A 17,030-nucleotide genomic window follows, 5' to 3' on the forward strand; every position below is an offset into this window, starting at 1 on the left:
ATAATAAATCATATTTTTCCAATACAGCTCCCTGCATAATCCCCAGACATTAGGGAGACCAAAGAGCTATCTTCCTGAAACCTGTTCTTCATTGCAAAACTTTTTTTTTTTTTTAATGACAGAAGCATTGACAGGAAGCAGTATGGATCTTTTCCAACATAAGTTTTATAGAAAGTTTGTTGTGCACACCCACTACAACCAGGTTGTAACTAGAGGTTTGTTCCAGTACACTGTGCTTCATAGAGTATTTGCTCATGAGAATTTTAATTTAAATTTTAGCAGTTTGAGGTTGATTAAGGAACTGATTCCAGAAACCAGATTTTGTTTGTATATTTTAAGAAAGGAGCTGAAACATCCTTAAGATGGAGAGATAAGAAAATGGTTCAGATTCCCACTCTTGTTTTAGATTCATCAGGGCAAGAGAGACCTTATTGATAATCAGGACAGACATGTCCACAAGTTTGGTTCTAGACGGATTTGAAAGTTATTGCATTTATCAGAGGAACAATCCATGACTTAACGCAGGAGAAGCACTTTTCTTTCTTGGGTGATTTTCTCTATAGTCAGACCTTAGTGTGGGCTGGAAAAATAAACTGGAAGAAAAACTCACAAACAAGGTTGTGACAAGTGCTGCAAAATTTTAGAATAGAATTTATTTCATTGTTAGTAAGCTGGTAGTGGGGATAGAAAAACAAAAGAGCAGAAAAGCAAATTCCAGGTCAATAAAAGTAGAAAGCAGCAACATTCCTGAGCTAAACATGAAATTCTATTAGAAACAGAGATATATCTTTTTTAAAAAAATATTTTTAATATTTATTTATTTATTTATTCCCTTTGTTGTTGCCCTTGTTGTTTTATTGTTGTAGTTATTATTGTTGTTATTGATATGATCATTGTTGGATAGGACAGAGAGAAATGGAGAGAGGAGGGGAAGACAGAGGGGGAGAGAAAGACAGTCACCTGCAGACCTGCTTCACCGCCTGTGAAGCGACTCCCCTGCAGGTGGGGAGCCGGGCTCGAACAGGGACCCTTACGCTGGTCCTTGCGCTTTGTGCCACGTGCGCTTAACCCACTGTGCTACCGCCCGACTCCCGAAACAGAGATATATCTAAAGTGGGGTGTGGGAAATTGAGACTGAATGGAACCTGTGTTGAAAAAAGTGAACTGCTGTGCTGTTTATGGCAACCAGTCATTTGTTGTTTGGAAATCAAATCACATGAATTTTTTTTATTTATAAAAAGGAAATATTGACAAAAGCATAGGATAAGAGGGGTACAGCTTCACACAGTTCCCATCACCAGACCTCTGTATACCAACCCCTCCTCTGATAGCTTTCCTGCTCTTTAACCCTCTGGGAGTATGGACCGAAGATCACTGTGGGATGCAGAAGGTTGAAGGTCTGGCTTCTGTAATTGCTTCCCTGCTGAACGTGGGCATTGACAGGTTGATTCATACTCCCAGCCTCTCTCTCTCTTTCCCTAGTGGGGAAGGGCTCTGGGGAAGCTTGCCTTTGTTAACAATGTAACACAACTTTCTCAGGTACCCATCTGAGAAAGATGTTGGACACCTGGGTTGCTTCCAAGTTTTGGCTATTACAATTTGTGCCGCTATGAACATAAGTATACACATATCTTTCTGTATTGTTGTATTTGGTTCCTTAGGATATATCCTCAAGAGAGGAGTTTCCATGTTATAGATAAATCCATTTTTAGTCTTCTGAGTATTCTCCAGACTGCTCTCCTCAGGATTTACCCTATTTACATTTCTACCAGTTTTTTTTTCCCTCACAGCCTCTCATGAATTTGTTGTTATTATCCTTTCTGATGTATGACATTCTCACAAAAGCTAAGTGATATCTCATTATTGTTTTTATTTGCATTTTTCTGAGAATCTATGACTTGGAACATTTTTTCATATGTCTGCTGGCCTTTTGGATTTTTTTTTTTTTTGGTGAAAATTCTGTTCATATTCTCTCTCCATTTTTGAATGGGGTCATTTTTTTGTTGAGTTTGGTGAGCTAGGAGTTGCACCAGAGACTAAATAAATTATAAGTAGACAAAAGAAGAGATGTATGAAACAGAGTATAGTTTTAATAATGTGACAAAAATTTGTGAAACAGAGTCGGAGTTGTGGTACATTTTGATTACCCTTTTGTCTAATATATGGAATGTAAAGATCTCCTATTCTGTATGAAGTCTCTTTGTCCTGGTGTTTTTCTTTTACTATGAAGAAGCTTTTCAGTTTGATGCAGTCCCATTGGCTTGGTTTTGTTTTTTGTCTTCCTTGCAATTGGACTTGAGTCATTGAAGATGTCTATAAAACTTAGATGGAAAAGAATTCTGCCAATAATTTCCTTTAAGTATTTCATAGTTTCTGGTCTGTCATCCAAGTCCTTGATCCAGTTAGAGTTTACTTTTGTGTAATGGTGAAATAATAATGATTTAGTTTTATTCTTTTGCACATATCAACTCAAGTTTTCCAACACCATTTATTAAAGAAACTCTCCTTTCTCCATTTAATACTTTGGACCACCTCATAAATAATTAGATGTCTATGGGTATGGGTACCTTCTACCTTCTATAAGGATCCATCTGTAGTGAGGAAGCATTGTGAACTGTGAGCAGTGCTGCAGGTGTCTCTCCTCTCTGATTCTCTCTCTCTCTCTCTCTCCCCCCTTCCTTCCCTCCCTCCCACCATCATCCTGAAGTGTGTACCAAAGTTAGTGCTATATAACATATTGCTCTATATGAATCAGTGATATCTTCCGGAACTACAATTTAGCACTTCAGTGGCTCTAATGTATCATTTTTTAAAGTTGCTTTGCCAATTTACTTATTCTACTGTTGAAATAATTAATGTTACATTTGTTGATATTAATATTTAGAAGTGTGTCAGGCAGTTCTGAGACAAAACTCTCCTGATACCTGAATATACATATGAAAACTATCAAATGTATAAACTAAAGTAGGGATTTCACAAAATTGAAAACAGTACTGCTCCTATTTTTAAAAATTCTATATCATCCTTTAGCTATTTCACACAAAAGAAAATGATAAAACCCTCTGGAATGAAATGGCAAATTGTAGCACTTTTCACTACAAATTGTTCACTGTGAAATTCTATGCTATCATTTCTTTTCAGGATTATTGCCATTTCTTTTTACTGGGGTGGGTTCCAGAGACCTGTAGCAGTAATCAGTACTCATAATTTACATTTGAGGAAAGATTTGTTTCTGGAAAATCATTATCATTATTTCAACATGAAATCATGTCAAACTCAGAATTTTCAATGAGCATATTTTAAGTTTATTATTGAAAGAATTGTTTTATTTGTTAAATATAGTAAAAAAAAGTTTTGTGTGTGTGTGAAAGAGACTATTTTAATACGTATGACACTAGGGATTGAAAGTTGCAAGTCCAAAGCTTTACCATTTCAGCTATTTTCCTGGCCATATGAGCAAATTTATTTTATTTTTATATTTATTTTATTTTTCACCAGAATAATCCTCAACTCTGGCTTCTGGTGGTGCTGGGGATTGAATATGGGAACTTTGATGCCTCAGGCATGGACGTCTTTTTGCACAACAACTATGCACTCTCTCCAGACCTCATAAGTCCATTTTTACCCCAACTTATTCCTTGTCCTCCATCTTCCCCTGCTTCCTGTCCTCCAAGGTAGGACACAGTGTGCCCATCAGTATGTAGTCATCACTCATTCATTACCTCAGATCTAGAGGAAAACACTCTTAGAGGTTCAGACATATCCCTGGAAGTTGAAGCTTTAAAAAAAATTATTTATAAAAAGGAAACATTGACAAAACCATAGGATAAGAGGGGTACAACTCCATACAGTTCCCACCACCAGAACTCCGTATCCCATTCTCTCCCTTGATAGCTTTCCTATTCTTTAACCCTCTGGAAGTGTGGACCCAAGGTGACTTTTTTTTTTCTAGTTTACTCTCCTTTTTTTGATTTCCTGGTATGTTTTAAGACAAGGAAACCAAGATGGCTTTCTGGTTTCTATCTTGGTTTCCTGGATCCTTGGCCTCATTCAATCTAACAATGTCATTTGTGTTATAGGTTTTGAAATATATCATTTCAGTCCTGGTCTGGAAAAAGTTGAGGTGAAAAACACCTATCACAAGACCAAACCAACCATAATTAATGGAGACTAAAGGGGGACCTGGCAGTAGCACAGCTGGTTGAGTGCACATATCATGGTCGACCACCCAGTTTCAAGGTCCCGGTCCTGACCTGTACGGAGAAGGCTTCACAAGTGGTGATGCAGTGCTATAAGTGTCTCTCTATCTCTTCTTTACCCACCTTCCCTTGCAATTTTTCTCTGTCTTATAAAATTAAATAAAGTTTAAAATTAAAGAAAAGAAAGGGAGAGAGGTGAGAGAGACACCTGCAAGACTGTTTTTCAGTTTGTGAAATTTTCCTGCCACAGATGGAAAGCAGGGTCCTTGTTCCCTGTAATGTGTGCATGCAACAAAATGCACCACCGTCCAGACCCTACTGTTTCACACAGTTTTGTCACATTATAAAAGCTAAACTCTGTTTTGTACATCTCTTCTTTTGACTACTTACAATTTGTTTCTTTAGACTCTGAGACAACTCCTTGCATAGAATCTCCTGAGTCTTAGGAGGTTTTCTATTAAGTATAAATTTGAAACTTATCACAAGACATCTCTGAATATTTATCCAGAAAATATCAGGGGAGGCTAACCCTTAGGATCCTCAAGTTGAAATTACTGTAGAGATTGTTCCCTCATCTTGTGCAGTGGATGTAACTCTGAAGTGTCCTCAAGACATGTGCTATTTTATACTGTCAAGGCTCATTGTGGCCTTTTGGGGCTTGAAACATAGTAATATTATACTTGTTCTGAGATTAATGTCTACTTTAGTAAGCAGATTAGACCTCTACGTTATCTCTCTTCCTCAAATTTTCAGTAGGAAAATAAGTGTGAAATGAATGGGAATACACAAAGTGAAATATTCTCCATCAATGAATACATGAAAATAAATTCAGTAACATTAAAAATGAAAAAGTATAAAAAGATATTTGTTCCTCCTAGAATGCTATATTGTAAATAGATCTGATCATGAAAAATCATTAATATATATTATTTTAAACAAATGCTTCCTTATAGCATCAATGTGTTATAATTTAGCAAAGACTTTAAAGACTGAACAATTAACAATATGTTTCAAGTATAAAATGTTTCGCATACTTTTACCCAATAAATACCTTACAAGGAATTCTCAACTACAATGCAAAAAACAGATGTCTTCACAGAAAGGAGACCTCAGTATCATTTTAATGGCCTATATTAAATAAGTGCCCACATAAAGAAGTAAAGCATCACACCCACTAATTTAATAGACAGATCTAAGAAAAAAATGCTTTGACAAAGAAACAAATGACATGGGATATATTTAAGTGTCAGTGCAAATTAAACCCAAAGTATATATACAATATTTCATAAACTACTTGAAGACACTAATGTGTAGTTAAAAGATTGTGTGGAAAGAGATAGACATTTTACCTGGGACATTCATATGGAACATTTATTGGGTGAGGAATTCTTAATGTTGTGTGTGTTTCTCACAGTGAGCATGCATTGACATATAAACAGCATCATATTAGTTATTCATTTAGTTGTAAAGACTATGTGACTCATTACACAACAAACATAAAGTAAATCATGAAATGTCAGCACATCAGATTCATGCACACTGGGCCAAAAGAAAACTACAGATTCTAAGACTCAATGTAAATCTTAACCCATTTTTACTATCTTGTTAAAAACCAGGATTTGCCAAAATCCATTACAAAATTATCTATTAAAGGATTCTTTGGACCATTGATTATTAAATAGCAAACAGACAACAAAAAATGATATTTAGAACATTTTTACTTTGAAGTGCAGTAGGAACTTGCAATTCAAAGTTGTTGTAAACATTTTAATGTAAAATTGAGGCAAGGCTAAAAATCCTGTAAAAGTATATATATTTCCAAAAAAACTAAAGGCAACTATCTAAAATGAGACACAATTATATGAGGTCAGGAAACCACATTAAAAATGTATTACAAACTTATGCTGTTATGTACTTTTCAGGGCAATGCAAGTCCTAGAGTTTAACACTGATATAATTTCACTGATCTTTCTATATGCCCTATGTGAGTAAAGGGTCCTGTAGATACTTAAAGAAATGTACCCTCTATCCTAAAGAGTTAGTGAATGATACTATTCATTAGCATATGCAAGCTTCTTGCAACTCTATTTTATTTAATTTGATCTAGAATTTCCTAGATATCTTTGTCATTTTTTCCATAGCATTTGTTATGAGGATATCATGACCTAAATCATACTGTGTAAGCTTCCTTTATTTACTGCAGCAGAAATTGCTCAGATTATAGCCCTTACACTGATTCCATTTCTTGACATTTTTGAGAAGGGTTTATTTTGTAGAGTAACCTGACTGTTTATAGGAGCCCCTGTGATTGAATGAAACTTACTGTAGTCATGGGGCCAAGTTGAGAAAAAGAGTACTGCTATCCTAATAAACTTTCCCTAATAAGCAGTTATAAATTTTAAGTAATCATTATGTATCACCAACATTCCATTATATATCACTGTCATTCAATTACTTGGTAGGGATGACAACAAAGCATAAGATTCTATTCTCCTTTCTTCTAAATAACAGCTAACTCTCTCAATATTGTCTGATCATAGAGGTAGGTCCCCAACTCTATTTTAAAGGCTGATAAGAGATAGCTATGCTGCTTTAGCAGTGTTCATGTTGGAAGCTCAGAGATTCCAGATTTAACCCATGATGCCACCATAATCCATAACTAAACAATACTCTTTGTATAATTTAAAAAGAAAAAAAAGCTTGTGTCACATTCAAAGACCATCAAGAGCAAAAAATGGTTGTTTCCTATCACCCTTTCTTTTAAAAATATTTTATTTATTTGATATATAGAGAGAAATAGAGAGGGAAGGGGGAGATAGAGAGGGTGACAGAGAGATACCTGCAGCACTACTTCACCACTTGTAAAACTTCTCTCCCCTGCAGGTCTGGGCTGGAGGCTTGAACCCAAGGCTTTGAACATTGCAACATGTGTGTGCAACTAGGTATACCACTACCTGGACCCAACTTTTCCTTCTTTCTTCCCTTTCCTTTCCTTTCCTTTCCTTTCCTTTCCTTTCCTTTCCTTTCCTTTCCTTTCCTTTCCTTTCCTTTCCTTTCCTTTCCTTCCCTTCCCTTCCCTTCCCTTCCCTTCCCTTCCCTTCCCTTTTCTTTATTTCTTTTTAAAGATTATCTTAAATTATTGGATAGAGACAACTAGAGAGAAAGGGGTGATACAGAGGGAAAGAGACTGAGAGACACCTGCAGCCTTTTTTACCATTCAAAAATGTTTCACCCTGCAGGGGCTTGAACCCATGTCCTTTTGTACTGTAACATGTGCTCAACCAGGTGTGCCCCTCAACCGTTTCTTTCTGTGCAGCAACAAACTATGAACTACATGTTGAGACAGTGAGACCTCAGTATGGCTCAATGGGTCAAAAAGTTTCAGTTATGCTAGATGGGAAGCAAAGAACTTATAATTAAAAATACAGTATTGTGTGTATATACAATTTTGTTAAGAAAATAAAATTCTACTTAAGTTTGCTTTGTTACTGTTGTTTTAAAATACTGTGTTTTAGAAATATACTTTCAAAGTTCTTTAAGCTAGACAGTAACCATTACTAAATAATATACTTCCAGCATAGTGTATTGAACCCCTTCCACCCTTGTCTCTCACACTCTCTGGAAAACTCAGTTATATAGTCAAGACACATTTTTAGTTTGGTACTGGATTAACTAACATGCTAGTGAAATCATATGATTTTTTCTGTTGTTGTTGTCTCAAATTCCTTACTTGTAATTGCTCTATTCAGTTTTTCTATTTGCTTCTAATTTAGTCTTGGAAGATTGCATAATTCTAAGAATTTGCTATTTCTTCTATATTATGTAATTTATCTCAAACAAATGCTTTTAACTCTTATAATTATCTCTTATAATCCTTGGTATTTACTCACTATCCTTTGTAACTTCTCCTTTATAATTTCTTTTTTTTATTTTTAATTTTTTTAATTTAAGAAAGGCGACATTAACAAATTATGAAGAATAAGAGGAGTACAGTTCCGCACAATTCCCATAACCCTATCTCCATATCCCATCCCCTGCCCTGATAGCCTTCCCATTCTCTATTTCTCTGGAGTATGGATCCAGGGTCATTGTGGGTTGCAGAGGGTGTAAGGTCTGGCTTCTGTAATTGCTTCCCCGCTGAACATGGGCGTTGACTGGTTGATCCATACTCCCAGTAAGCCTCTCTCTTTCCCTAGTAGGGTGGGTCTCTGAGGAAGAGGAGCTCCAGTACATATTGATGGGGTCCTCTGTCCAGGGATACAGCTATATACAAGATGCTGGGTACTATACCCCAAACCCTAACAAAGGGACTTTCCAAAGTTAACCCTATCACCAAATAATGTGACGATAACAATAACTATCCATTGTCTTCTTGAACCCTAAGACAACAGGAACCTCACATTTCCACTATAGAGACTATATTTCCCCCAGCCCTGGAACCTTAGGGTGGGGCCCACTTTTATGCAAGCTGCTCTCAATTCAAATCAAATAATATTGCATCTGTGGATCGCAATCTAATCAACGCAACGAGTGCCACCCCAACATGCTTCACTTCAGACTGACCAGAGACTTCAGATGTGGAATGACAACCCTTCAGCTTCATCAGTCAGGTGAGATCTTTCCTTTCATAGTATTCTGTAGTTCCATTCCAGGTGTTCCACTCCCCAATAAAGTCCCCAAACCTAGATATAGTCCAGGTCCCCTGAGATAGAGCATAGGTTCACATGTGCCCATAAACTAGGGAAATATGTATACCTGAAAGCAGAAGTACACAAAAGCATGCAGGGAATACCCCCCAACACTTCCTCTGCACTATTCCAGTCTTTAGGTCCTTTATAACTTCTGATTATATTTACTAGAATTTTCTTTTTTCCTTATTGAAACCAGGATTTTTTTCTTCTTATGTTTTCAAAGAATCAGTTCTTGTTTTTATCTATATTTTATGTCTTCTCTGTTTCTTTTTTTTTCCTTTTGTTGCCTTTGTTGTTTATCATTGTTGTTTTTGTTATTGCTGTCATCGTTGTTGTATAGGACAGAAAGAAACTGAGAGAGGATGGAAAGACAGAGGGGGAGAGCGAAAGACAGACACCTGCAGACCTGCTTCATCACCTGTAAAGTGACTTCCCTGCAGGTGGGGAGCCCAGTGGTTCAAACAGGGCTCTTTAAGCTGGTCATTGTGCTTAGGGTCACCTGCGCTTAACCCGCTGCATTACCTCTGGCCCCCTTTTCTCTATCATTTCTTTCTACCAACTTTAGATTTCAGCTGGGCTTTTTCTAAATTCTTTCAGTTTATTTCAGATTTCTTTTGTATTTATTTGTTTATAATAAAGTTATTTTATTTGATAGTGATAGAGAGAAATTTAGAAAGGAAAGGCTCATGAAGCTTTTCCCCTTGATAGGGACTAGAAGATAGAACACAGGTCCTTGCACATGATAATGTATGTGCTCAACCATGTGCGCCACCAACTAGTGCTATTTCTTTTGTTCTTGACATAAATCACTCTAGATAAGAATTTTCCTTATTAATACTAATTAATATATTTTTATGAACATGAGTAAGAAAAGACCAACACTCTGCTTACTTTTGCATATGGTAGTACCAAGCATTCAATCTTGACTCTCAGACCTGCAAGTCTGGTGCTTTGTCATACTGAGCAATGCTCAGGTTAGTACTCAATTCTCAGGTAAGAGCTTACCTGTAACTACTGCATTGGTATATTTCATAGGTTCTGATAATTCCTATGTTTATTTGTTTCCAGGAATTAAATAAACTTTTTCTTTGATTTTCTCAATGACTCAATGCTATTGACCATCATGTTGTTCATATATTTTAATTTCTGGTCATATTTCTTTTTTATTTTTCCAATTGATCTGTCTATTGATTATGTGATACTAAAATCTTCTAGCACTGTTTTGTCTCTGTCAATGTCCCTCTCTAGGTGCATTAATAGTTGTTTTATATATTTTGATGTCACTTTGTTTGGAACATTATGATGAACGAGTTCTAACTCTTCTTGGTGAATTAATTGTTAGTCATTATACAATGCCATTTCCTTTTTTTTTAGCTTAATGCCTATTTTTTATTTATTTTTTAAAAGGAAACACTGACAAAGCCATAGGATAAGAGGGGTACAACCCTACACAGTTCCCACCACCAGAACACCGTATCTCATTCCCTCCCCTGATAGCTTTCCTATTCTTTAACCCTCTGGGAGTATGGACCCAATGTCATTGTGGGATGCAAAAGGTGGAAGTCTGGCTTCTGTAATTGCTTCACCACTGAACATGAGTGTTAACAGGTCAATTCATAATCCCAGCCTGTCTCTCTCTTTCCCTAGTGGAGCTCAGGTTCTGGGGAATCAGAGCTCGAGGACACATTGGTGGCATTGTCTGTCCAGGGAAGTCTGGTTGGCATCACTCTAGCATCTGGAACCTGGTGGCTGAAAAGAGAGTTAACATACAAAGCCAAACAAATTGTTGCCCTTGTTGCCCAATCATGGACCTAAAGGCTGGAGTAGTGCAGTTTGACGAGGGGGGGGGGGTTGGGTAGGTGGGGGAGGTCTCCATCCTGTAGATAGCTAGTAGGCATATTTTAGTTATATTCCAAAGGGCTGGTGGCTATACTAGCTTTTGTTTTTGTTTTTTTCCCCTGAGCCTGAAATTTGATATGCAGGTGGATCCAAGTTATTGTCTGAGAAGATGATGTCATGGTGAGAAAAAGGACCAGAAAGCCGGATCAGGGAAGAAAGTAGCTCCTTAATATGAGAAAGGGATAAAAATATTGTTGACTCTAAACCCCACTGATTTGATGTGATCTGGGGTCCATATTCAGCTTAGGAGCCTATGTGACCTCTGCCTCCCTGTACATTCAACCTCACATTCTTATCTGATACAAGTATGGCTGTCCCTATCTTTTCTAGGTTTCCATTTGCTTATAGAATCATTTTCCTATTTTTTTTTATCATACGCTTATCTCTGGAGCTCAATCTGGTTTTCTGGAAGCAATAGAAAGTTTGGTCTTTATTGATTACGTTTGCATCCTGCTGATTATTGGGTGCAGCAATTGATGGCTACGGAAATTACTAATACAAAGAATGTGTTGCTATTTTTCCGTGTGCGTGTGTGTGTGTGCGTGAGAGAGAGAGAGAGAGAGAGATAATTGGATATTGCCTCTTTTTTTTTTTCTCTTATTCTTTTCCATTGTACTTTGTTGCGTTATCTTCTAAATTTGTAGTGTTAAGGTCTCACTCTTCTCTATTTCTCAATCCGTATGTAACAATTTTGGGTTTGGGTTAAAACTAAAATTCTCATAACATTGACCTAAGTTTTTGGCATATGACACTGACTTTGGGTTAGGTTTTCTGTATTTGTATGGGATGAATCCTATAACCAAACAGGGTGATATGAATCCAAGAACTGATACAAATTGGTGGCCCAGGATCCCAATCTGATGATGTTGGAAGTGAGAGGCTGCTGGTTCAGGTTACACAAGCCTCCCTGGGAGCTGTTGATCTCTTGGTTGAACAGGGGATCTGTAATCACTGCGTGTTCAAGATAGATCCTGCCAGTTACACTTTCTCAGAAGCCTCAGGCATACAGATTAGACCTCCATTGCAGGGTTGCTCTGATATCAGAATGTTTCCCAGTATTACTCTGCTTGCTCTTAGAAAAGAGCTAGCCAAACATGTACCCATGTACCTAGGGCAGTTGCAGACTTTGCATTGGGCAGGCTTCCCAGAAAACTGCTGAGTCCTGATGATGGTATGGCAGGTGTTTTCAGGGAAGATTACTGCCCACTTCTAGTTCATCCCACAGTGTTTTTCCACAGTCATTAACAGTGTCAGCTGACAAATGGATGCAAGATCTTAAAAGCCCACAGAGCCCTGGCAGGTAGAGGGATGGAGATTATAGTTGTCTGCTCTCTGCTTGATCCACAGGGGGGCCAATGAGACATGTAAACTGGAGCCTTAGATTTGGACAGGATATGTAGGAGATTTGAGCCTTAGGTAAAGTGAGTTTTGTCAGAGACATACCTGTAGGAATTAGAATCTAGTATGCAGTGGGACAGGAAGAAAGCACACTCAGCAAGAGGGCATGCTTGCTAGCTGGCTAAGCTTGGGGACAGAGGAGGACATTTTGGCTCTTAATGCTTGAGCTCCAGTGACTCGCTTTTACTTTGTTAAATCATAGATTTGGGAGTGCTACCAGGCATTAGGCACAGACTTCTTCCTTCCCAGGGAAAAGGTACAGACCCTAAAATCTCCTTTCTAATGCATCTTATTGTTCCCTCTGTGGAGTTTTGGTTTTAGTCAGAGCAGCTCTTTGTCTCTCTTATCCACCTTTTAATCCTTTTCCATAGAAGTTCTAATTCTCTGTTTCAAGTCTGATTCTGCACAAACTATTCCACATTACAGTGCAGATTAATTGTGACCACTATAGGAGTTAAGCATAGTTCTACCATCTTGCATTAGAATCCAGCTCAGGTTAAAAATCTTTAACATACACACAGCAAAAAAGCAACAGAAAATGATACCTTGTAAGACTTTAATTGAATATTTTGCCTTGATGGTGTTAATGGTCTGGTGGGAACTCATCTACTTACACACAGAAATATGTGTGGCCTTTTAGTACGTTAATTATACTCCAATCACTCTGCTAAGAAGATTGAAAACTATCTACTAGTCTCAGTGTGAATCGTCATGTAGCAAAAGGTACACTTCCAACCTGCATGAACAAGAACCACCCCTTAACCGTTGCTTAACTAAGTTATAACTAGTGTTATAATTCCCCAAGGAAAAAACAGAGATGACTTCTTTAGACACATCTGTGTAGAGTAAAAACATTCTGTACTGTATAATTGATGTTTTTCTTTATATTTTAAATAACATTTAAAAAATCTAAAGGAGGAGTCTGTGAAGATAGCATAATGATTATGCAAAAACCCCTTATTCGAGGCACCAAAATTACCAGGTTCAATCCCTAGTACCACCATAAGCCAGATCCGAACAATGTTCTGCTGAAAAAATAGCAATAAAATAAAATAATTGGAATCCTTTAAAAAAAATAAAAACCTGAATAGAATGATACATGTAAGTATCAATGGATTAGTCCCATTGTAGAAATAGCCCTTCACCCAGTATTGATAAAGTGTGATTATTATATAATCAGTGTAACCCAATAATAATAAAAAGCTATTGAATATTACACACAATCATCACATTAGATGATCAGAAATAAAATGTGCTAGAGAAACCAGATTTTCTAATAAGGACCACACATTTCTTCTCTGTTCATATTTATTTGTGAAATTCAGGAAGGAAAAGCTGTGAATGATTAATCACAGAGTTCAAAGATTGGACAAAGGCTATAAAAAGTTGCAGCACCAGATATTTTGACAAGAAGACCTAATATGTTAAAAGGTTGATAGGCTCTAGATCTGAGAGAAGTCACACAAAAACCTCAGATTTATAGAAGACTTGGATGAAAAGCTAACTTTAGGTTGATCCTCTTTTGAAACCATTATTGGGGTTTGGGTTATGCAGTATTGGCTTTTAGCAGAATTGTTTTACTTTAACTTAATTTTCTGCTATTGTTTGTAAAATCTGTCTTTATTGAGGAAATGTCCTCAAAGACTGTTATCTCAGAGATATAGTTCACATGTTTCTAAAATATGTGCTAACATATAATATACCTGGCCCACCACCTAAGGGTCATGCCCTTCTGGCCTGGAGGGCACTGGGTCCCCAATTTTTTTTTCATTTTTAAAAATACATTTTATTAGGGAAATGATGATTTATAAGACACTTGTCACTTGAGTATAATTTCTTGACCTTCCTGGATAGGTGTCTGTATACCAGTGTCACCACCAATATAGCTCTCTGCCCATCATCATGCTCAAGGTCTGCAATGCACTCTCAGCCTTGTCCCTCTGACCCTTACATGTCTTTGATCTTCCTGCAGCAGATCACATCTAGTTTCACCCTGGGTCTTGCCTTTTCCTCCTGTTTCTTACATCCACCTATTGAAGAAATCATCTGGTAGTCTCCCTTCTGCTTCTGGCTGATTTCACTTAACATCATTCCTTCAAATACCACCCATGATGAGGCAAAGCAGATAATTTTGTCATTTTTATTATAGCTGAGTACCATCAAAAGATGATATGTAGAAAGCCATGCAGTGGCGCAGTCGATTAAGCACACATGGCACAAAGTGCAAGGACTGGCTTAAGGATCCTGGTCAGAGTCCCCAGTTCCCCACCTGCAGGTGGAAGGAAGGAAGTCAAGCTCTCGCTATTTGCAGATTATATGATAGTATACATAGAAACATCTAAAGAAACCAGCAGAAAACTACTGCAAGTTATTAGGCAATATAGCAAGGTGTCAGACTACAAAATCAATGTACAAAAATCAGTGGCATTTCTTTATGCAAACACTAAAACTGAAGAAGACATCCAGAAATTACTCCCATTCACTGTTGCAGCAAAATCAATAAATGAATAAAGCTGACCAAAGAAGTGAAAGACCTGTATACTGAAAACTATGAGTCACTATTCAAGAAAATGGAAACTGATACCAAGAATGGAAAGTTCCACCAAGCTTCTTTAAGAGAATAGAACAAAAACTACAATCATTGATCTGGAACCAGAAAAAACCTAGGATTGCAAAAAACCATCTTGAGGAAAAGAAACAGAAATGGAGGCATCACATTCCCAGATCTCAAACTATATTATAAGGCCATCATCATCAAAACAGCATGGTACTAGAACAAAAATAGGCACACAGACCAGTGGAACAGAATTGAATGCCCAGAACTAAATCCCCATGCCTATGGACATCTAATCTTTGATAAGGGGACCCAAAGTATTAAATGGAAAAAGGAGGCTCTCTTCAATAAATGGTGCTGGGAAAACTGGGTTGAAACATGCAGAAGAATGAAATTGAACCACCTTATCTCACAAGAAACAAAAATCAACTCCAAATGGATGAAGGACCTGGATGTTAGACGAGAAAATATCAAATACTTAGAGGAAAACATTGGTGGAATACTTTCCCACCTAAACCTCAAGGGCATCTTTGATGAAACAAAGCCAATTTCAAGGAAGACTAAAGCATAAACAAACCAATGGGACTACATCAAATTGAAAAGCTTCTGCACAGCCAAAGAAACTATCACACAAACAAAGAGACCCCTCACAGAATGGGAGAAGATCTTCACATGCCATTCACCAGAACTGTTCTATCTTTCCCTAGTTGGTTAGGGCTCTGGGTAGGTGAGGTTGCAGAGCACATTGGTGAGATTATCTTCCCAGGGAAGTCAGAATGTCATCATGATAGCATTTGCATTTTGGTGGTTGAAAGTGGTAATATATAAAGTAGGACAAATTTTTTAATGAACAGGAACCCAAAGGTAGGGATAGAGCAGATGAAACTGGGGGTCTTTGTGTGGGAAGAAGATAGGAAGTCTATTTTAGGTATGTTCCAAGGGTCCCATGACTTTGATAATTTTTGCCAGAGCCTGATAGCTTACATTCATATGGATTAAAAGTATTGTTTGGAAAGATAATTACCAGAGTTGATAATAGTCCTAGAAAGATGGATTAGGGTGGAGAGTAGATCTCAAATATGAGGAAATTATGTAGATACTATTAACTGTTAACCCCACAGATCTGACCTAGGGCCCATATCCATTCATATTTTCCACAGGAGCCTGTGTAACCTCTTAGTCTCCTGTTACAGACTTACTTCTTTCTACCCATAATTTAAATCTAACTTACTTCATGAATATTTTTGTTCATCACTGATTCCTAGTTGTGAAACTGTGATATAGTGATTCACAGATATATTGAAAGATTTGAATATACTATCAGAAAAGCATGTGTGAATTTTATCACTTTTTAAAAGACACAATTTTATTGTTTATCTTTAAAATATATTTTATTACTTATTTATTAGGTAGACACAGAGAAAAATAAAGTGAGGAAGGGGAGACAGATTATAGATAGGTAGATAGACAGACAGACAGACAGACAGATAGAAAGATAGATAGATAGACTGACCTATAACACTGCTTCACCACTCAGGAAGCTGCTCCCCTGTAGGTGCTAACAAGGATCCTTGCACACTGTAACATTAACTTTTCAGCAGTGTACCTACACTTAGTACTGAAACACATTTTTTTATCCATCTATTTAGTATGATACGAAATGATTGTCATAGAGACATATCTACTTACATTAATGGGGAAACAAAGTCAGGCATTTCATGAAATAAAGTTAGCTTGGATATTTTTTTCAATAAAGTAAAAAAATGTTAGTTACTTTTTACAAAAGGCATATTTTTCTTTTTAAAAATCCTTTTTTATATTTTATTAATAGTAAATTACAAGGTTGTAAGATTACAGTGTAATCGTACATCCACCACTACAGTTTAACCAGATAACTATCAGAATTCTCACAAATCCTAAAAACAGTTTGCTTGCTTCTGTTATTTTTATGTTCATGTGTATTCCATCTCTAGATTCAAAATATAAGTGAAACTATCTCATAGTTGCCTTTCATCTCTTTACTTATTTCACTAAAGATCACCTGCAGTTCCATCCATTTTGTCAAAAAGGACACAATACTATATTTTTGATTGCAGGGTAGTATTCCATGGATTATATATCCCATAACTTCATTAACCAATCGTTGTTGGGCAGCTAGGCTGATTCCACTCTTTGACTATTGTAAATAATGCAGCTATGAACATAGGGGTGCATATGCCCCTTTGAATTAGTGTTTAAGTGTAGGTTGGATAAATGCCTGAGAGTGGTATTACAGGATCATAAGGTAAT

Source organism: Erinaceus europaeus, chromosome 14, assembly GCF_950295315.1.
Source record: "Erinaceus europaeus chromosome 14, mEriEur2.1, whole genome shotgun sequence".
Lineage (NCBI taxonomy): Eukaryota > Metazoa > Chordata > Mammalia > Eulipotyphla > Erinaceidae > Erinaceus > Erinaceus europaeus.